Raw genomic sequence first — 23,462 nt, 5'->3', positions numbered from 1 at the left:
TTGACGGACCACTTTGCAACAGTAATCTAAGTGTTAAGTCTAGCCTCTTACTGAAATTGTCATCAAAGTCTCTGCTCAACTTCTCATTTTGTTTAACAGATAAAAGATCTAAGATGATCTTAATTCAAGAACTGAAGAAACCATGGAATGCAAGAGCTTGAGAAGTAAGATTATTGCCAGCAAGGAAGCTAAGTGAGCAAAACCCAAAGAGGATTGTACTGCAAGTAGGAGATCTAGGAGCAAGAGCAGGAACGAGGGTCTAAAGAGTAGGGCTAACAAGCAAGCCACAAGACAAGGATGAGGTACAATAATATGCAGTGTCAATAAAAACAAAAGCAACCTGCTGAGTGCCCTAGAGCAATTAGTGTAATTCGCTCCCACACCAGATGAGTCAGCATCTATTGGTCAGGCTAAGAGACCAGTCTTCAGTCCTGGTTGACCTGTTATAGCCAGATGGCTGGCTGTAGTTGAGTCTTGAAAAAAGACAACACAAATGTCCAGCTGAATTTTGTAAACACAGGACAATTTCCATGCACAAGTATAACATGAGTTCTTAAAATATATTAGATACTGCTACAGACATTATGTAATAAGTGGCCTGATTAGATCATTGAGAGCTTTGAGTTGCCAATGATCTCAGCCCATCATTGCTTTCTGGTTTTTAGCCTTGCCTTCACTTCAGAGACAGATTTTAATGAGATCCACAACTTTCTCCTTATATTTAGATATATTGTTTGAAATAAGCAGTACTATATATGTGTGAAAGCAAACATACATGACTTAGTTTATTTTATATGCCATAGCATAAAAAGTATCTGCAATGCCTGTATGAACCCATCAGCACAGAGGTAGACATAGTGAAGAGAGTCATGGTGTATTACATTTCATCTGCAGCTGAAAACTGTTAATTGCCAGAAAAGGGGAAGAGGGACATGGGAAATACAGACAGGTGATAGATATAAAGAGACAGAAGTTTAATAGCAAGTGTACCAGAAAAAATGGTATGAAATACTGTTGATGGAGGTAAAAAAATGTCAGCTTTTGCTTTTTATTTATAGACCTGCATAGATGTGTATAGTGGTTTGTCATGCAAAAATTAAATTGATGCGGATAGCTCAAGGAGTAGAGATGTGAAATCAGAATTGGTATTAAGACAATATTAGAATAAACTAAGTTATTCAGAATAGGAACCACTTTAGCCTCTGGTCACCGCAATAAATACTCAATGAATTATTCTGAAAAAATAGTAAGTATCTTGCTAATGAGGCCTAGGGTGTCGTACAATGTAGGGTACCCAGATAGGAATTAGTGATAAGCAGATAAACCTTCGGTTAAAAAAAGGTGTAATACTACAAAATACATAATAGCAGAAGCCACACCACACACACATATATCCAAAGAGGAGGTCTGAAATACTAAGCAGAAATTATTTCCTGAATGGAAGTCCTCTCAAAGACCAATCTTTTCTTCAAACTACAGGAAAGATACAGCACAGAACTGCTTGTGAAGTCCAGAAAAAGCACCAGTTAATTTCTGTTCCCAAAATACTCTATAAAGGTATCAGACTCCAGAAACATCTTCCATATTTGTACACATTTAACTGTTCTGAGAGATGCAAGACTTTTTAATTTACTTCATTAACACTTGAATTCTAAAAGAGAAGAGAATGGGAGAAGGATTCAAAGATTCAAGAGCAATTGAAGGGACTGATTGAGAACTAGATCTAGAATAATGCTCAGTTAGCACCAGTTTCTCACATTCTGACCCAAAAGCGAGAATGCATTATAATAGTTATAATTATCCACCAACAAGTGCCATTTGGGGTGCCACCACCTATGATCTTTGTAGAAAAGAAGTTTTGTAAAGGTTGAAGTAACAGAATGAATCTGATTAGTTTTCTGTAAAGTTAATTACAACACCAATTCTTGCTGACTTTGTTTTTCTGTAAAATGAGTACAAGGCTTGTATAAGGATAATGGATACCTGTATTGTACTGTAGGTATAAATTCCCATTCATGTAAGTCACTGTAGCAATGCTTTGAAGTTAACAAACCTTCTCAGTTCATTACAGATAAAAATACTGTGTTTCCACCTTTAATATGAAATGAATTAACTATTGGTTGTGTAAACAAGTTTTGAATTTCATTTCTGGTACTGCAGAAGCAGCAACAGTGATTTCTTTTCATACATTTGAGATGTATAAAGATAGGCACCAAACACTAACTCTTCAAAAACTCCCCAAAGTGTTTTTAATTACTTTTCTAATTTTTTTTAAAAATGCAGACTTAAGAACTTTCTTTTTTGTAACACAAAGCAGAGCTTATTTTTATTTCCAGCACAGTGAAACACTGATAGCTTAGATACTTAGTACTGGATAGGAGGATGAGTGTTATTTACAACTCTAAATGATCTTGAATTTTGCAAGTCTGATTCAATTTCACAAAGCAGCAAAATGATGTTTTAGATTGGATGCATGAGAGAATAAGAACTTGCTGGAAAACAGACAACTCGAGAATATTTCTAAGGGGAACTGTTTCAGATGAGAGAAAGAATAAAGTGGGTTTTCCTAAAAGACAAGGAGTTATTTTTACCTGTCTTTTTCTCTTATAAGTGCTTGCTTTTTTTCTTTTAATGAAAGTGCTATGGCAGAAAATTCGTGTTTTAGTTGAACATAGAGCAAGCAGCAAGCTAAATTATATACTCAATATAAATCTCATGCAATAATGATAAAATAAGTGTAAAATGACTGTAACCAAAGCAGATGCTTTATGAAGTAAAGTCTCCTCTAAATTCAGTATGTGTAGGCAATATAGAGAAAATGGAAATATAGTAAAAAAAGATGAAATTGTAGACTAGACTGGCCAAAAGTTTTAATGCGATTGTAAAACATTATGATAAGCCTCTGTTTAAAATATATTCAGCCTTTGTCACTGCAGTATAAAGTAGGTAAAAACTTAGCAAGCCGTCAGGGAACATAATTAGAAGTCAAGCTGGCATGGAATTATGGTGCTCAGCAAACATGAGGAGCCAATTCTGAGCCCCTGGACTGTGATGAGAAGTTCTGCTGACTTCAGCACTAAGAAAAAATAACTCAAATAATTGTGGGCTGCAGGACTGGACCTTGGTCATTATTTAATCTAACTACAGTACAGCTTCAGTTTATAGTAAGGGTAACATGAACTTTGCAACTAACAGCTATTTAACAAAGAGGTCAAAAGTTTGCTGCTGCTACTAAGGAATTAATTTCAGGCAGCATACAGATGCCCTACTTACAATATATAGCAGTCATTACAAAAGAAATGGATATTTATAGTAGAATTTATCATCCTCACATTGCCATATACAGACAGACACAATACTCTTTATTAGATTAGTTTAGATTAGCTTCAGGGGGTTTTTGGTGGCTTTTTTTGTTTTTCTTTTTTTACTAACTCTGAGGCCATATTTTAATAGAGGCATTTCACAAAATATTTAAGGTTTAGAATTGGGTAAATTCCATTCAGCTTTGCAAGGATAAAATTTCCATAATAGGTCTGCAATTTAAGATCTTCTAGGAATAAAATTTCTCCTGAAATATCTGACATTTCCAAATAGAAATACCATCAGAACAGATCAACACTTGAGATTCAATTCTAGGTTTACAGAAACAGCTATAGAAAATAAGAATGACAAAACATTTCATTCTAAAAAAATGAAAGCTTTGAGCACAGCCAGTGGTTTTTAGTTCTTCAACAGTTTATCAGTCTTTAACTTAAATTACAGCAAGTATCATAGCGGTCATAACTGTTGCCTGTTTGCCTAAAAATATTAGTAGCGAAGCTTACTGAACTACTCTGGCTTCATTAAATGCATAGCAAAAGCCAAGCATTGGAATGTCTATTTTCCCATGCTAGGGCATTCAATGACATATGATCCTATGCCTTTTCTTTCAGATGGAGTCAAGGGAATAAGCACAAATGCTTGTAAAAGATAGCTAGCATGAAACAAGTCATACATCAGACATCATCCTCTGCAGTAATAAATTCTTTAGTGAGCTAGATGTCTAGGGGAAAAAAGATAGCTAAGGAAAACGAACATGCCTTAAACATGATCTTCATCATTCTAATGAGTTATTTAGTTACACATCCCTCTCCTATTGCTAAGTAGGAGGATATATCATGATAGCCATTCTGCAGAATGTTCATTAGCACAAAATCAGGTTCCTTACACAAAGCTTGTCTGGTTAACCTTTGTGCACGTACCCAGTATTTTGTATTTGCACCTTTCTGAGGAGGTTTTATATATAGAAATTTTAAAACTATTCAAGGAAAAACAACATAATTCATTACACTGCTAAAATGGTTGTCAAAAGTCAGAAGAAAGTATTACCAGAAATTCAGAACTGGCTATTTTTAAAATTATCTCATTCACAGGTGGTCCTATACTAACCATATACAGACCACAAAGTGCTTTGATTCCTGTTTCTATCACTCAGAACCTATTAATACTCAACTGTTAGAGCTAAATATTCTAAAAATGGTCTCCAGACTCCCCATTCTATTATTTCTAGAATATTGAAGAAGAAATTTTGGATGCTGCACCCACTTTCCCCTCTCCCCCAAAAAAGCTTGACATTGCATGCTTTACTGAAAGTTTCCTGATTAAATAACAGCAATTTTTCATGTGATTATTTAGTGAGAAATAAAAAAAAAAAAAAAAAAAAAAAAAATTAAAAAAAAAAAAAAAAAAAAAAAAAAAGGCTTATTTACCAGTGTGGAAAGAACAGTTAAATTAACAAGGACAAATAAGTACCTTCTAATATACTGAAGACATCTTTATAGAAGATGAGATTCACGTTCATGTATAAACATTTTACAGACCTCTATACATAGTTTGTTACACATATAGTAATATAAACTCACTGCTGGAAAAACTAAAGCCATGTATGTTTGGGGGGGTGGGCACTACGGAAGAAACTAGCATTAATTCCTAGGGCAGTTAGTGAGCAGCAGCTCATACCCACAGTGCTCAGACCTAGCAGGCATAGATTTGCCATGTTCTTACTGTATCAATATAGGAACTAAACCCCTCTGCATCTCATATAGCAATCTAAAACATACAATTTTATTGATTTTACCACAATTTCTCCTGAAGGCATCTAGCTGGTTTGCTTGGGAAAGAAACCTACAAGTCAACAGGATATATGAGGGGTGGGGGATAATGGAATCAGAGTCTAGAACAAAAGAAGTCAGATTGACAGATAGATGTTATCTTCAGAAAACCTTTGTCTTAGTCCCAACCCTTTCACACTTGCACTTTCTCTGTTTTCTTGCTATGTGCTCCTCTGTTTTTTTGCTATCCTATTTCTTCAAGTTTTATTTCTAATTACTGTTGTCTTTCCAGTCTTTAAACTCCTTCATACCTTCATTCACTCTGTTCTTCATCGTATTCCTTGCTATATTTTTCTGGTTTTCTCTATTTATTTTTCATGCTATGGTCCTAAACGTGTTCCCTCAGCTTGTCCCTACGTTTGCTCAAGCCCTTGCCAACTGATTTAAACTGATTTTAGTCACGGCTAAACCTGCCTCAAGCTTTTATACTTCCTTCTTCCTCCTCACAAAGAAGAAGTTGCAATTTCAATAAGAACAATCAGTGTCATGAGGAAAAGTGCTTGCCCAGGGCCTTTTTATTATTTTGAAGATTTGGGAATAAGTAACTAAGAATAGTAGGTGAGAATCCCCAAAGATACAAGCAGAAACAGCGTTAACAATCACCAGTTACATTGAGTTTTAAGTTTCTTTTTTAATCTGCTCCTTAACAGTGGAACAGCAAAGCAGAGCCCAAGGTTCTTGCTAATCACTACTTTGAGCTTTGAAATTAAGCGAAGACATATTCAGAACAATTGAGTAGCAGCATTTTTGTGCAAGCACACACGAGGTGAAAAGAAAAAGTGTTATTTACAGACCATTCAATTCACTTGTAGTGGAAAGAATAACTTTTTTTTTTTCTTTTGTACTACAATACCTAGTATTCTGTAGTTACTTTCTACCAGTAAAAGTATTAGGGCTTTCTGACTGCTGGCTAGCATGGTGCTGGCGGGGAGGATGGCTGAAACACACACCGTACTCTTCCTATAGCCGGTCACACCTGGACTGAGGCACACAAAGCTGAGGTGGGGATTCCAAACTCCCAGGCCCCGCAAACTCTTCCTGGCATATTCTTATACCAATTATACAGGTTATACTATTGCCTTCATAGTACACCCTCTCATTTGTAGTAATGTACGTTGTTGAAGTGAAACCAGACTGAAGTAACTCATTTGAAAGGTTTTTCATTATCTGAAATAATGATATCTACAGCTTAAACTTAAGATTCTAATTTCATATATAGAATGGAATCTGCTGTTTAGTTGATCTCAGTAACTGAACTAATCCATTAGACCAATTCATACATATTGCATATACACAGAGAACAGAATACACTTGTTTCAACTTGCAACGTAGATGATGAAGCTCAGCTCATTTTGAAATGGTTGGATGACAAAAATACAGAAAGAAACAATTCCTTAGTAAGAGTAATTTCCTATTTGGGAATCCTGCTGGATACTCCGCTCTTGAAAGATGCTCCAAAAGCAGTGAATATACTGGGCATTTATTCCCATTTGTACTTGTACAGAAGCTTGTGACTTTTTTTTTTTGGACATGTATGCCCCACAGCTGTTTCACCATCATCTTTTATTACCTTAATAAGCTAATATGTATGGTGGACTCCCTCTCCAAGCAGAATGGTGGAACCGAAACCACCAGGTTGACAGCTCAAAGAAGCATTTAAACTAGCATAGCATCTCTTGTAGTGCACAGAAACAAGATCGAGCACTTGAGTTTTGACCACTTTAGAGAGATCTCCTGTTTGCTGCAATTTAGATTAGCCTTAGCATGTGGGTAACAGTCTTCAGTGCATAATAGCTGAGGATCGCCAGGAGATTTTTAACAAAGAGCCCTCTTCTCTGCAGTGCATACACGTTCTTTCTCCACATCAGGGCAAGAAGCCCCAAATTTAGTTATCAGCAAGAGCCTTGTACAAGATTGCACTCTTTTCTAAAAGCATTCCTCTAGGGAATTAAAAGTGATTAAGCAGTTTGAGAAAGGGCAATCTCAGTCTGGGCTGAATACAAATCAAAAATATAAACAAAGATGCACATCATTTAGACTTACTGCTAATAAGTATTGACAGCAACATGGCCTTTTCCCTTTCCCTGGACAATCTTCTCTTCGAGTCTAACTTATATATATCAAAATAATTATATTGTTCTTCCATACTAGTATCAAGATGTTCCTGACACTACACACTGCCAGGTTTCAATGGGCTGAAGGGTTATCTGTTAGGACAGAATTATGAGTGGCCATTACTTTTCATGCGGATTTAAGAGTGCCTACTTTGTGTGTTACAAGCTTGTTTTCAAAAGAATCACAGTAGTAAATAGTAAATTCCAGTCTAATTTCCAAAGCAATTCTATGCTTTCAAAATGATTAAGTTGTAATTTCTTTCCATCTTTAAACTACAAAAATCAGAAAGAGTTCCTCATGGTTTTGACCCTGGTAAAGATTTTAAACTGTCTCCTTCAGATAGATGGCTTAAAAAAGCAGTATAGTTTATCTCCTACCTACTTAAAGGAAATAATATTTTATATCTATTTTATTCCAAACACAGAATGGAAAAGCATTGATTGGTGGAGGAAGGCAAGAAGCTCAATGGCTATGGAGATATGGAATTTTATAAGAAGTCCTAGTGAAAAAAAAAAAATAATGGCAATTGCATTAATGTTTCTGCAACTCAACTGTAATGGAACAAAAAGAAAACTAGTATATTTGCACCTGCATAGAGTAGTTCTGAAACCAGATTCATATCACTAATGTTTTCTAACTGAAGGAAACCAAACAATGATTTCTCTTCCACTTCAGCTATGAAACCAAGCCAAACCATCTTCCTTCCTGTTTATCCCACCACATTCCTTCTCAACTACTTGCCTGATTTGTAGGCCACATCCCAATTCAACAGAGATTTGTTTAAAGGTGGGAGGAGAAGATGATGAGTTTTGAACAGGACTTGTTTATGACTGAGGACTGTAACCCAGCCTCTAGCACTCATGATAGCCAGCACTGCAATGCTCACTTTGAATGAGATAACATAGGGAAGGGAATCTACAATCAGGTAACAAAGTTAAAAGCCTCAGGTTTTACCACATTAACCTCTAAATTACATTTAATAGATTGAGGCATGAAGTCTAACCATTCCTTTTTCATTTGAAGACAAAACACCATATCTGATTTATGTTTTATTACAAAAGTAGTGACACTAACCCTTAAAATGAATAATTTTCAATTAGAAAATTATTCCAAAAAAATGTGAATTTTTAATTCAAACTATTCATAGGAAAATTTTAAAGGAACAGGGATAAAATCTAACAGAAAGCCAATTCCAAGATATTTGATTTATGTTTTTCATACTTTTGCCCTTGCTGCACCAAAATATAGTGACTATTCATGCAGTCTCTACATAAGAAAACTTCCTGATATAAATTCAACAAGAATGAGACCAATTACATATTCTGACCTATCTTTCTTCATTTCTCAAATATTTTGAATACAAGGATGATTTCCATTTGTATTCTACAATTTTGAAAGTCCACTAATTGCAAGACACTAAAATAAGTGTAAATTGTCTGGATGGGCACCATCTAATTTCTAATAGACAGGTGGTCATATAAAAATTCAACAGTATCAGCAACAAGCTAGCAGCTACTGGTGGGTTGAGTGGTGTTAAGAAATTATTTGGCTCACAGCTGAACTTCCTATTTAACCACAGGGATGATCAAATTAAGTCAAGGTCAAGTATGTGACAGAGCAGCTGTGCCATGTAGCAGATAAGGACTGCTGGTGTATATATATAGAGAGAGAAAATTTGTTTTGATTTTCTAATCCACCATTCATGTCTTGCAATTCAAGGCTGCTGCAGGAGAGAAAGTGGCCTTCTGTGCTCTCAGCCTTTACTTTGGGCTCTTCAGGTTCAGCTCCTTCCCAGGCTGCTTGAAGCCTTCGTGGTGGAGCAGCCCCCTAGCACTCACTGCATGACTTCATTAATCCACCTCTGGTCTCCAAGAAAAGCCGTACAGTGTATAATATGGCAGAATAACCAACAAATTCTCCCCCTGCTGAATAAGAGAGATGCTTAAATCTCCCTGACAGAATGAAATGACTGTACTGGGGGTGAGGTTCTTGCCTACAGAAAATTTTACTCTCAGATGTAGCCCATTTAAAACTCTTATTAACCGCTACAAATAAATGTTTTCAATATAGAGTGGAGGTTTGAGCCCTGTAATGCTTTGGCTTCATAATCTATGATTTTCCTGTTTCAGTAAATGAAAATAAATTGATTTATGGCAGTTAATGCACAGGTACTGAAAACAGTGGCTGTAATTTTTTGGTACCCATCTGTCCTCCTCTTACTCCATCTGTTTCCTTCACTCATTGCACTGGAATCCTGCTTCACAAAATGGAATCCAAAATCTTTCGTGTAGCACAGTGTAAGTTACCTAGCTACCCAGCTGAAAGACATTCTCAAAATAAATCACTTGTACTCTGTAGAAGGCAACAGACATTGATTTTGTTGTTAATATATGTCTGAGCAATCCTTCTTTCAACAAAATATACAACTATCAGTAAATTTCCTCTAATTTCAGATTGTGCACTTCAAAATAATACCATCAAAGGCTCATCATTTTAATCAATTATTGATTACACCTTGGGGACTTTCCACCAATTCCACTTGATGCTTCTTTTAAAATGGTAAGTACCTACATAACTGTATGATATTAACTGGTTTATATTTTTATAGCTAATACAACAGTATAAGTGCACATGATTTCATTGGATAGTATAGCTTTTATTAAACTGTGTTGCCTCAGGTTTTTTTATTCTTTAACAATTCTTTGGCCTGTTAATGATTAAAGATTTTGATTTGACTCTCTACACTAAATGTGTTTAACAGGAAAAGAAAACCTAAGAAAGCCCTTCCCCATTTACAATCCAAGATGGAAGATACAATATAAAGGCTGAAATTAATTTTTTGAGAAATTTTGCGTAACGCAAATACAAAAGCCACTACTAAAAATATTTGTTCTATGGGATACTATAAATAAAGGATACTTCCATTATTATCTCATCTTTGAGGCAGTGTGGTAAGTGAGGTCATTCGCAGGTTGAGAAGAGGGAGGTTGCTGTTGCTCTATGAAAGGGCTCACAGTTTAAATATAAGTTTCTCAATATTCATGGTGTCTTTCTTTTCTATACTAACACAGTATCTAGAAAACCTACGTGCCTTAAATACTTTGTTTTAATGCATTTACCACTTCATTATTAGCATCATATTAAAAGGAAATAGTTACATTTTATTTGCAGCTACAAAGAACTTTTGAGTGATTCTGAATTTATACAGAATAGAATATACAAGAATGCTAGCATACAGAGTACAGTTCACAGCAACATGCATTTAAACACACAACTCTGTGACTAGGGTGATAGTAACTCTACTCATTACTTTTTTTAGCCTCATGTTATGTTACCAAAATTTCAATAGCACAATTGCCTGTAAGAATTTTATTGAGTCAAAAGCAATGAACTACCTAACCTCTTGAGACATAGAAGGAGCATTTATGATGTAAGGGAATTTAAAAATATGTAGCGAGAACTTAAGTTGGAAATTAAATGTTTTTCCAAGATGAAAAATGGAAACAAGTGCTGGTAATAGCACTTTCTAAAATAGAACTTTCATGTTAGAGATCCATTATAGTGATGTAGGTGACTAAAAAAAATTAGGATTGCTATTCTTTTAATCTTTATGTGTATATTTAAATGCATATAGGCCATTTCTCCTTTCTATGGCAGAGTTTGAAGTACATACAAATGAAAGCAAAAAACAAATGGCTGGCATTAATCATACAGAAAAAAGTGAAGTCAATATACCTCCTGTGGTCTTTTAAAAACATTAATAATAAAGTATTTGCATAAAGTTAAAGCAAGAAAACACTTATATGTGAGAAAACATGCATCTCTGACATCTGTGAGCTACTTCTCTTGATCTGCTCTATAAATAGAAACTAATTATAGAGAGACTAAAAACAAGACAATGCCCTAGAAAAAAAGAGGGACTGTCTTTTTAAAATATACTCTAAATAGTGTGAGTAAATCTGTATCATACAGATACACAACGATTAAACACATTTAAATTGTAAATCTTTTTTGGTGTAGTCTTCCTCCTTTTACAAGCAATGGTTAAACTTCCACTAACTCCATTCAAAGCAGAATCAGCCTTGAGGCATTCTCTCTCTAGTAATATTTCTAGCCTACGGAGTATAAATATTAACCGCGAATGTCAGAAGAACCGTACAGTGAAAAAAAAAAAAGTATTCAGTCCTCTAAATGAATGCCTGAGCTCTGACTTTTAAGTGAAGACAGAGATCAGCAAGTCAGCTGCTGTTCATATTGCTTTCTTATTCATAATCAAAAAACAGAGGCTTGGGGAGTCCTTAGTAACATAATCCATTCCTTCCCAGAAATTTGATAGAGGTTTTCTTTTAAAATAACCATATTCTCCTGCTTTGGTTATAAATATACCTTCAGAAACAAGTACGATCCAAGGCTCAATTCCAAATCCAAAAGCTGACACAATATAGGGGTCAGCAGTGAGGTTGAAATTTCAAAGTAATATGCTGAGTCAGTCCCATCAAGGTGGGTGTTAGGGCTTCTCAGTTTCAGAGAGTACTTCAGCTGCTGTCTTTGAACAGTAATGTTTCCAAGACTCACTGCAGAAGCACATATCAAGCTGTTTCTTCGAGCAAATAGCAACCTGTTTATATATTGGCAAAAGAAGGCTGGCAACAGACAAAATAGAAGGCACTTCAGCTACTCAGAGCTGGAGAGCACCATTAGAGGGACTGAAATGGAACCAAGTGGGGAAAGTTATCTTCCACGGGAGCTGGGGTCAGGAGGTGGCTGGATGGAGCCGCAGAGCTCAGCCAAGTTAAAGGTTGCATGCTGGATTTCACAAAATTAAATACGACCATGGCCTTTATTTTTAGACAACTGCACTAAGAGAAGAGAGATTAAGATGCCTTCACAGGGAGAATTACTCAGGAATCCAATCTGTATGATTGGAGATACTTGCAAACGTTGATTCACCAGGATACAGCACTGAGCAACAATTCACATAGTTTTAGCACCACACAACGACCCAGCAGTCAAAAAATTTATCCCATTAGAACAGCGTACAAACTGACAATCTGCTATGCTGTTTACAAAATCATCATAGGAGGAAATATCTTTGGGTTTGCCTTAACCTACCATCTGTCCACACAAAAAGTCAAAATGCATTAATTTACATACATTTTGCCAGCCAGTAGCAGACATTATTATTCCTTTCCCCCACTCTTCACCTTAAAATGGACTGTTCTGTATCCTTTCAGTCATGGCACATACATTTTCCGTGAAGAAAATAAACCAAAGCAACTGGATATGTATCAGTGTGCATAAAAGCACAGTCTAGGGTGGAATACACAACCCAGTGCACATGCTCTCTATTTGCTGTATACTGCTACCGCAAAGTGCAGAGTATTTGCACAAATACAGGGAACGCTCAATGGCAGCAGGAGGCAGCATTTGTAGCCTAGACCAGACCTAAACTGTGCCTTCAGAGACCTATTTCAAACCAGCTGGACGTTAACCTAAATACCATTTACTTGAGTTTCAAATAAATGACACGTTCTTAGTCCTAACTTCCTGTTACAGAGTGCAACAATGTTTTAATCTATCCTAAAGTGAGGACAAAATGAATCATGGATGCATTGAGCATGCTAAATGAGGAACGGGCATAATCATTTAAAGCAAAAGTAATTAGATCCAGGCAAAGCATTTAAATAGTTCCAGCAGCAATTATTTCACTTCTAGCTACTTGAGACTATGAGAACATAACCTGAAAATTTAGTCAATCACTTTTGGTTTGTAGACAAGTGTGAAACTACAGGATTTTAGTCTTCCATGGTTAACTGATCAGAACAGGCTTTTCATTCACTCTTTAGATTTTATTGTTAATGCAGCAAATCTGCATAATACTGAAAGCTGAAAGTGCAGTGTCAAATAAATGGAACTTAATATCAAAATAACAAGGCCTGTTGCACTTTTTGGTAATTTTTCATATTTAGTTAACTGAAAACTTCACTTCTGAATTTTAATTCACTGACAAATAACTTCATTAACACAAAATTATGATTGCCTGTGGTGCTTCATGTCCTTCCAGAAGGCTGACTTCAAAAACATACAAACTTTGAAGGGGAAAGGTGGCAAGAAGGAAACACAGTGAAACAACCTTAGCTTGCATTAGTGAAAGCAAAATTCCCTGTACAAACTCAAGTTGAATGGAATCTTGGAGGTGAGAACAGAACAGGGATTACATAAGAGGTTATGGGAATGACGACTGGAGGAACCTAGCAAAGAAAAAGGGGAGAACCCACAAGGCAGGAGATGCAACAAAATATCTATCTGCATAAATTTAAAGAAAAAAAGGAAAATGTTGACAATGTGCATAGCCTTTTGAAAGATAAGAAAATAAATTGGAAGGATTAAACAGGATTTATCAGTTGTCAGAGAGATATACCTCTTTCTTTTCTCCCTTCCCACCTTCTGCATCATCAAGTTCAGCATTATCATTAGAACATTTTTCACCTTCTCAAATAAAATTATGAACAGCAGTCTTGATGCCAGGGAGCATGGCAGAAGTTGCTCCCCTGTGCCTGGTTCTGTCTGCTGCTGAATAATCTATTGTAATCAATGTATTAAAGAATAAACTCAATACAGTTTTAATGATAGCAACCTGAGGAGCTGTACTAAAATTACAGTTAATTATGTGTATGTTTAGACCTCTGTAAAGGGCCGCAGGCTTGGCATGAAATTGCTCTTCAGCTTGATAGGCAGACAAACTGCACTGACCTTCAGCACAACGTAATAGTGCTACCTACATTGCAAAGCAAAGAGGTGAAATGTCACTTTACTCAAGCCTCATATCTCATAGAAAGAAGTAGCATTTGCTTGTTATATTTATACAAGTTTGGAGGACACTGGCACATACATACATAAAAACAACGAGCACTGAGTGCAGTTCTGCTATGTGCTACAGGAGAACTGCAGAAGAAATGTGTGAAAGAGATCCATACACAGGCCCAGTCCTCAATAACATCAAGGCTGCATATTTGTCCATGATAATCACTGAAGGTACGCCAAAAGCATACACACCATGCTAGTGGCCAGTCTATTACTTGCATTACTGCATCCAAGTATTTATAGCCAAGTCACAACTGCTTGGTAGCTCACACAGGAACTTCTGATCTCTTCTGGTCAGGCTATTGCAGCCACCTATTTTCTATTTCTTGCATTAATCCTTTGCCTGTTCACTTTGTCCCTTTCCTTTCAGACACTGTATGGGTTTTGGCTGGGATAGATCTAGTTTCCTTCATAGCAGTTCGTACATTGCTGTATTTTGGACTTGTGCCCAGAACAGTGTTGATAAGACACCAATGTTTGAGCTTAACAATGCTTGCACAGCATCAAGGCCATCACTGTTTCTCACGCCACTCCACCAGCGACCAGGCTGGGGGTGCACAAGACGTTGGGAGGGGACACAGCCAGGACAGCTGACCCCAAATGACCGGAGGGGTATCCTATACGATAGGATGTCGTGTTCAGCAATAAAGATGGGAAAAAGGAGGAAGGGGGAACTTTTGGAGTTATGGTGTTTGTCTTCCCAACTTGTTATGCACAATGACGCCCTACTTTCTTGGAAATGGGTAAATAGCTGCTTACTGGGGTTAACCCACAACTGACACAAAATACTCAGTTATTTTAATTAGTAGCAAAATAGCAATGTATCACACTATTGTCCTCTTTGCACCTCTCTTCTTTTTTCAGTTATTAACAGAAAACAATGCATTTACTAAGAGCTAGAAATAAAAAAGATACATGTGTCAGGCTTTTACGAGGCCACAAAATACTTGTGTTTAACTCTGGCAAGTTTGTGTAGAGAAAAAGTACCATGAATGGAAGAAGGTCTGGGCTGCATTGTATGTCCAATTTTATCTGTATTTCATTTACACTTCTGCTTCTATTTCATTCCTACAGATCGTGTCATCTAATTAGTCTTTGTTTTACAAGTTTATTGAAATACAGTTCCATAGCCAGGAGTATTAGTTGTGCTTATTTTATCTGTAACTAACAAAACAAAAAGACATTCACAGAAGCAGATGACTCTTACTTTAAATCCTGTCTTAAGAGACATAAGCTAATCCGCTGCACTGATAAAACAAGATTGGTTTAGATTCACATATACGATAAAAATCCTCTCAAATAATATTTCATATGCAGACCAAACCCAGATCAAAAATTAAATTACATTACATGATTTGTCACAGAAATACAATGGTTAAAATTGCATAAGCCTAAGTAGGTCAGAACTCCCACTGACTTCCATATGAAGTTGTGGGGTTTTGTACTTGTCGTCTCTCTGAAAATATACATCTTTGTGAAATAAAGTATTTTGCCTTTTTTTTATTATTCTCTAACTTTATTTTCATAAGGTCATACTAATTTTCTGTCTAAAAGACTGTTCTAGAACATCAGGAAAATACGTGCAAAAATAAATATATTCTGTTCTTGAGCTTACTCAGCTAGCAATAGCTGCCATATTAGTTAATAACAAACATTTCAGGTAGACTGAAAACCATTTTTCTGTTAGAAGTGCAGTAGAGATGTAATCTTAGATTTTGCTAATGCATTAAGAGTTAAGCTCAGGGAAAGATCAATAATGTATTATTGATTGCAAAATTTTAAAAAAAGTTAACAGATATGTCTACTATTGGAATTTTCATTAAGCCAATGTAAGACCTCTCAAATGAATCTTTGTAGATGGTCTGTCTTCTATAATGACATAAATTTGCACAGAAGAATTATTTGATGAATGATTAAAATTCTGAAGTGAAAAGAGGTTGAGAAAGAAGTAGGAAATGTTTTATGCTTATGTCAATTTATTTTTCCTCCAGGAGTAAAAAACACTTTACAAAAGGAATTTAAATCTTTGAAGAGCAATATATGCAGGTAAAAATATATGCTATGTAAAATAATACTATATATACATGACTTCTTCAGAGGCAAAGTAGGGAAGCTGACTAGATAACACATCTGGCACAACGTCAGTATAGAATATTAGGGGGAAAGAAGTAAGAGAAAGGAAAGTTACATTTTGAAATTATATTACTATCACAGCAAAAAAGATGTCGACTTTTACCTAATACCAGTCTCTCGAAGAACACTAATCCCATTTATCAACCAAAAATAACATTTACCCCTCCTTCAAAAGCCATCTGGGAACTGAATCTTTGTGCTATCTATAAAAAGCACACAGTCTGGATATAACTTTTTTTACTTAGTCATCATAGCTGATTTAAAAGCTATGTGGACATTGCTACTCAGGTATTATTATGAACCAAATGACCATTCTCTCAACCTCATCTTATCTGAGCCCAGAGGGCTTGTCATCAGAGAGATATGAAAACACACTCTGCTTCAGCAGGCTCTTAGTTGTTGTTCTGCACCGAAAGCACTAGGGGGTTCCTATAACATGAATTTAATTTGGGTGGCAATGATATTATGAGGTATTGCTGTACATGCAAGTGCCACTTTCGCTCATCACATGGTAACAGCTTGAACAGTCATAAACATAAAGTATGAACATTTTTAATGCTGGGGATTGAACGCACCAGTGATTCTCTCATCACCATGTTTTTTCTGCTACTAATACACACACATGAATAGTTTTATATCCTCGCCATTTGCCTTAACGTGGTTTTGGTTGTTTTTTTTTTTTAATACTTCCATAAATCTTTCCGAATTTTGTTGCTTAATCTTTAGTCACCTTGTTATTATGTAACTTCCCAATTAGTAGTAAATTCTAAAATTTTTCAGCTACTGAATAATCATTATCTTAACACAGAATTTGTAGTCATAGGAGTATAACTCATTTCTTCCACCAAGTACTTCAAAAAGTAGCAGCCAATAACAAATTTTAACCTTTCATTTTCATATTGTGCTGAATATCACAGTGAGCAGAATGAGTTTTGTCACTGATTTTAATGGGACTAATCATATCTAATTAACATATTCTTCTTAACAGGACAAAAGTTGGTAAGTTTCTAGGTTTTAAAACTCCAGTTGAAAACACTAGTGGCTTCATCAGAGACTTCTCTAAGAAGTATTTTTGACTTGTACCCAGGCAAGTGACCCAAGGTGCTGCAAGATAGGACTAGTATATCATACTTGTCACCCAGAAATAGAACAGATTGTTTTGGAATCTTACCCTTAAATCACATTTAAGCATAGATATTTAAGTCCAGAGACTACAAACTAAATCACAGCACCCTGAATTCCATCTTCAGAAACATCTGGCTTCCTACCTTCTCCATCTGGATAACTCTATTGAAGAACATAGATTACACTGGTCTTTGTTTCAAAAATAGAAAGCTAAAGAATACAAATATACTTGTCACAGCTAGAAGACAAAGTCTTTTGTGGTATACAACTTCTAACCCTCTTTCTAACACTAGCCTGAACAAAGGGCCAGAAATAAGCATTGTACATGTTTGTATACCCAGAACCCAAGGAATTGGATGAGTTCTGATAAAAAAGAGCTTATAGCATTGTGCTCCTGATCAAAAAAGTTTGCAGCAACTCCAGGTTTAAGCAATATAAAGTGAGGTAGATTTTAGTACCCAAGGGTGGCAAAGCCTGAAGGAAATCTTGGGAAGAACAAGATTTAGGCAGTCTAGATTTCCATTTCCACATTGGATACAGTTCTAACATGATCACGCAGATTAACTTGAATTTACTAAATTCTGTGTAGGAAAGAAGTCTGTTTAGAAAAACAAAAATTGTATGACACAAATATTTGAAACAAACCCCTTTCCTCTAGCATAATAAAAAATGGATGAGAATGAATTTAAAGATTCTTTCTCCAATAGGTATTTAGCAGAAGTAATGGCTTTTACAATGGCAAAAAAAAAAATCAGTCAAGGGTTTTTTTCAAAATGGGTATGAACCAAAGTTATCTCATAATGAGGCCTGAATCATCTTTAGTTCCTCCTCTTCAGATTTTTTTCATGAAATAGATTTAAGAAGGGGTTCACATTTGTGTCAAATTAAGGTTGTAATGACTGATCAATAAATAGGATATCAAAACCAAATCTCTTCTATCAAAGAAAAAAAAGGCACTCCTGAGTACAAAAGCAGTATGTTTTTTGTCTCACTACATATAATACTGCCATTATAATTTCTTAGTAGACGGCATATCAGCCATGACCTTCATTTACTGTGCTCTTTTTTTTGTTCACTGATCATAGCATAGACCTGTGAGTAAGACTCAAAAGTCATTCTGGGGAAAAAGAAATAAAAAACCACAACTCTACATCGCAGCTTGAAAACTGCTTTCAGTCACAAAATGGCAGACATAAAAACCTTGCCTCCGAAGAAGTGGGCTTCAAATACATATCAACAAAAGTCTATGACAATATTAGGGAGGTCTCTTGTTTCTTTTTAATTGCCAGTTTGTTCTTGAGTTCTAGTTCATAAGCAATTACAGCAGAATTTTTTGTTCAATAGAAAGAAAAACCTACCTTTGTAAAAGTATAGTTCTATAGGAACACCAATGATATTTCTGAAAATGTACCTGCCTACAAGATGACTTTGGATCTTTAAACTGGGACATGTGATGTCTGTCTTTCAGACCAGTGTCTGTTCAGCTTAGGAAAAAACAGCAGTCAGGACATCATGAGCTGAGAGAGTTGTTTGCAGCTTTAATAATGCACTAGTGCTTCTGTTTCTGTTACTTTGACCTTTATAATACATTAATTCTTCTATTTGTTTTTGAAATTAGAGATGATTGAATTTATGATTTTTTTTTTAAAGGATAACTTTAATTCTTTCATCTAAGATGTCTTACCTGAGCAGAACTGATAACCATTAAAAGCATGAGGATAATGTACTACTCACTTTCACTGTTTTGCTAGAATGCCCCTAGGTACAGAAACAATGCTTACTAATGATAAATGCAGAGCAAAATTCAGGCCCATAAAGAGATATATAATTCATATGTTAGAATGTTCTTGCATATATGTGGATTATCGTGACAATTCACAAAAAAAGAGAAGCTTGGGACCTAGAGGGTACATTTTCAAAGCTTTATGCAGGAGATACACTCATTAATCCTATTAATGAATAATAGGATTAGCATATACACCACTTATATGTGGCTTTCAAAAAGTTCCACATTTCGATCAAACTTAAGGAAGCAGATGAAATTAAAAAAAAATATCCTAGTAACATGTCAACTAGTGATTATTCCTTTCTATTCATGTATAAGCAGCTCAACAGTACTTTAATGTCTTTGTTAGAATTACCGCTGCTGGAAAGCAGTAATTCTGAGGCAGATTTTATTGTTTTGGCTACTAACATAGAAATGTTCCTGTCCTGCTGAATTTTCCATTTCTTCTTTCCACATTGAAAAAACAGGCACTCTGATATCTCTATGAAAGATACTGCTACACAGCATAATTGTGTCCTCTACGTTAAAGAGGACATACAGGTTAATGAAATGTAGGATCAGCATTTCTCTGACAGTGTCTGCACATCTTCTGGTTGCCAAGCTACAAAATACATTCAAACTTTTGGGGTTTCCATATATGAAAACAGCTTTTGGGGGAAGTGTCCAAACAAACATCTGTGCATGAGAGGTTTTTTTTATTTGTTCATAGAACAGACACTACATCATGAGGATCACACTTATCCACTTCATCTCTCACGGCAATCTAAAAAACTCCACGTTTAGTTGCCTGAGGATTTGCCTTTCTTATCTCTTTAATCTTGACAGAAGAACCATAAAAGGCATTGGGTAAAGTCAGTGTTCACAGTTACTATGCTAGACCATATTATTAGGAAAAAATCAAAAAACACAAGCTCATTCCACACAAACTGCAAAACAATTTCTATACTAAAGTGATTTTGCCCAGAGTAAAGTGACACAAAAGAAAGATTCTGGTCAAAAATTAAAATCAGCTATGCATCAGCTCAGATATAAACTAGCTGATGTTCCTTCCAAGTGTCTTGTGTATCCACATACCCTGTAGAATATTTTCAGGCTTAGATATGTTGAACTATTAACTGTTTTCACTTGGAAGAATATACATCAGAAATATCTGATAAAAGCCTTTGAAGAAAAGTAATTGAAGCAAAAGTTGGGCACATGACTAATTTTTTTTTAACTCTGTCTTGGACAAAGTACTATGGTGAAATAAACTGCATAAGACTACTTCTGCTATTAATTTTCAGCAAAGCACAAGCATTTCTACCACCGCCATTACTTATTCTCAAATCCAAACACAGGGACTTTACGTGGAAACCAACTATTTCCTAACAGACATGGTGAAAATCCTACTTACAGAAAATTTCTAGAAAAAAAGAGAGAGGAAATTTAAACCAATTCAACATCGACAGACAAACGCAGGGTTTAGATGCAGTAATATGTGCACACTCTTAAAGCTTTTCAGTTTTATAGATTAGTGCAATTTAGTATTTTTAATTCTATGCAGATAGTTAATTTTATTCCTGTAAAGTTAGCACAAAACAGTCTAAACTATCATAGAACTAGTATCTTCTGGTTTACTCTATAACTTTCTATGCATTGTAAAGGGGTGAGGCCATCACTTACAAATTCTAGTGAAAGGTACGGAATGAACTTTAATCACAGTGTTCTGAATGTCTCCTACTATGTAAGTTCAAAGCTGAAGCCTGAAGCCTTAGTATTTTGGACAGTGCGAGACAGTGATCCTGAAGCACAAAAACAAACTGAGTTTGGATTAATACCTGCCCAATTACACAACAATCTTTGTGAAATACCACCAAAAGATATCCCCTCCCCCAGAACATCATCAAACACTCTGGGAAATGAAAAACATCTCGTAAAAGAAAAGCGTTTAGCAATTCCGTTTTTCTGCTCTGTGCATCTGGTGTAGTCCTGAATGCACAACCTATATATAGCATCTCTGAATGAAATAACCAAAGGGCAGAACAATGACAAACTCACTGAATCGCCCAAGCAGAAGCCTGCCTCAAACTCCCACCCAGGCAGCAAGTTGATACATACAGTGGCCAAGGATGGGCACTACCATTCACTAATTATACCCTCTGTTTTAAGCTACCTTTAATAATTAAGTAACATTTGAAGCACAAACCTTGCCTATTCCCAGTTTTCTGTAAGAGTTATCATGTTGTTTCAATCACTATTCAAAGCACTGAAGCTACCAAGCAATTATATTGGACCACATGAGCCCTTCTTGTCAAAATATGGAAATGGTTAAGCTCATATCCCAGTTCTGAATGTTTCTGAAGAAGAAAACAGAATCTGACAGATTAGTTTTAAAGGGACAGACTACAACTGTAAAATTAAAATTGCATCAGGGCACAACAGGCGAGGAAGGGAAACATTTCCCACTACAGTGACTGAACACGTTGAGGGTGCTGCTGAGACACTGACATTTGTGAGGAGGGAGATGAGAGATGTGTAATGCTTCTCATCCCTAATCTTTCTTCCCCAATAACAGACAGTCACTGCAAGAAAGTGTACACTGCACATATATAAAGGTACCATATTTCTGTTAGGAATTAGATTTTTCTTTTTTTCCTCCCTCCATGTTCTTCTGTAATTCATTTCCGCTTGGCATTCCAGCTGTAAACCTTGCCCAATATGAGCTTTCATACAGAAAAAAAGCAATAGCTGTCCTACAGCAGATAAGCGGAACTAGAATGAAGAAAAAAAGAAAAAAAAAAAGTAAAAAAAAAATACTTTAAAGCTCTACTTTACAACAAGGTCTGCCTGATTACCTTGTTATAATATTTTATTTTGTTTGGAATTTTCTAGTAGTTTTAAACTTGCAACACTACTTCACGTCTCCATAGAACCAATATTCTTGTTTTGCACAGATTATTAATTGTTCGGAAAGGTATCTGGAACTTTAAAGTCTGCCCAGGCTCCTTGACCCAAAAAAGTTGTGTTAGTATTACACAAGTCACTAATGGAAAAGTGACTCAGAATAAAAGTATTGATTCAGAAAAGAGCTAGATAACATTGTGGTTAGCTATAATTTATATGTCCTACCTCAGGGCAAGTAGCTTCTGACATATGCTTTGTCATGCTTATTGGAAAAGTTGTAAGTTTTATATTTAGGCATATTTATATTTTACAAATTCGGAAAAAAGATGAGGGAAAATTCTTTGTAAATCTAAAGGAACATAAACCAACTAGAATTATATATTCAGAGCAATATAATCTGCAAGTTAAATACACACTAGCCAATACTTCTAGTGATAATAATCTTTTTTGTTCACTTCAGAACTATGTCAATATTAGGTTTCAATTTTACTGCACATGTATGCAATTTAAAATAACAAAATATCCATTATAGTCTTTGTACATGTTATTAGAGAAAAGGCCTTTCTTTTCATCCATATGTAGTATCAAGGCATTAATATGAAAGCTCTGTTTGTCTAAAGAGGCCAGCTGGGGCTCTGTATTATTTTGTTATCACATAGCCCATTTATTGTACGTCTAGCTACGTATTTGTGCATAGGCAGCTCATGCAAATCAGATGGATGGTTCCAAGGATCAAACTTTGCCCATTGCATGTCAGGATTATGTCAATCAAGGTGCTAAGAACCTGCCATTATACATCTATTCTATGAAAATGCAAATCACACAGAATTTCAAGGTTTTGTGTACATTTCAGGAGGACCATAGTGTTCAGAAGAATTAAACAATGAGGTAAGAGATACCCACATCAAGTGACCGGATGCTTAGGCTACTCAATGTGCTTTCATTTTCTAGCACTTTCTACTCTTATAGATTGTCTAAATGCATACAGATTAGCAATTTCATTACACAAAAATCTGCTTTAGTGCACCACAGGGACATTTGCTTCACTGTCAAGAATGCAGAAGGTATTTTAAAAAGACTTCAGCTGACTTCGCAAACATGACAAAGGCATAATGAGGTTGCATGGTAGCTGGTCAAGACTGTCTAAACTCTATGTAACAAAATAATGATCTATTCTAACCTCCTTAAGAAGTCAAAGAAGAGTAGAATTTGGCTTCATGCACACACACTGTAGTTGAGAACCATGACTAGCTGGGAAACTCCAGCTCAATGGAGAGTGCTGTATGTTGAGACTGTCAAGAGGAATAAGTGGCATATCTGATTTATAATGCATAAACAAGAAAGGAAGGAGGAGTAAAAGGCTATGGACAGTTGTTAACACTGCATAGCCAAAAGACAGTCTATAA

At 35.7% G+C, this 23,462-nt stretch overlaps 1 protein-coding gene across 6 annotated transcripts in view; it reads left to right on the top strand.

Moving 5' to 3' along the window:
• B3GALT1 (beta-1,3-galactosyltransferase 1) overlaps positions 1 to 23,462 on the top strand; it is a 324,178-nt gene that overhangs the window by 252,828 nt on the left and 47,888 nt on the right. For 3 of the 6 annotated variants that reach the window (XM_075756751.1, XM_075756750.1, XM_075756753.1), the window contains one exon: positions 9,719 to 9,824. The gene's annotated coding sequence lies outside the window, so the exon portion shown is untranslated. Of the gene's footprint in view, positions 1 to 9,698; positions 9,825 to 10,026; positions 10,393 to 23,462 lie in introns of those variants that run through there. The other 3 variants (XR_012836134.1, XM_075756752.1, XR_012836132.1) reach the window with 3 other exon arrangements.

This window comes from Balearica regulorum, chromosome 6 (assembly GCF_011004875.1).
Source record: "Balearica regulorum gibbericeps isolate bBalReg1 chromosome 6, bBalReg1.pri, whole genome shotgun sequence".
Classification (NCBI taxonomy): Eukaryota; Metazoa; Chordata; class Aves; order Gruiformes; family Gruidae; genus Balearica; species Balearica regulorum.
Note: the sequence above shows the minus strand (reverse complement) of the source record. Positions and strands in the feature narration are given on the sequence as shown.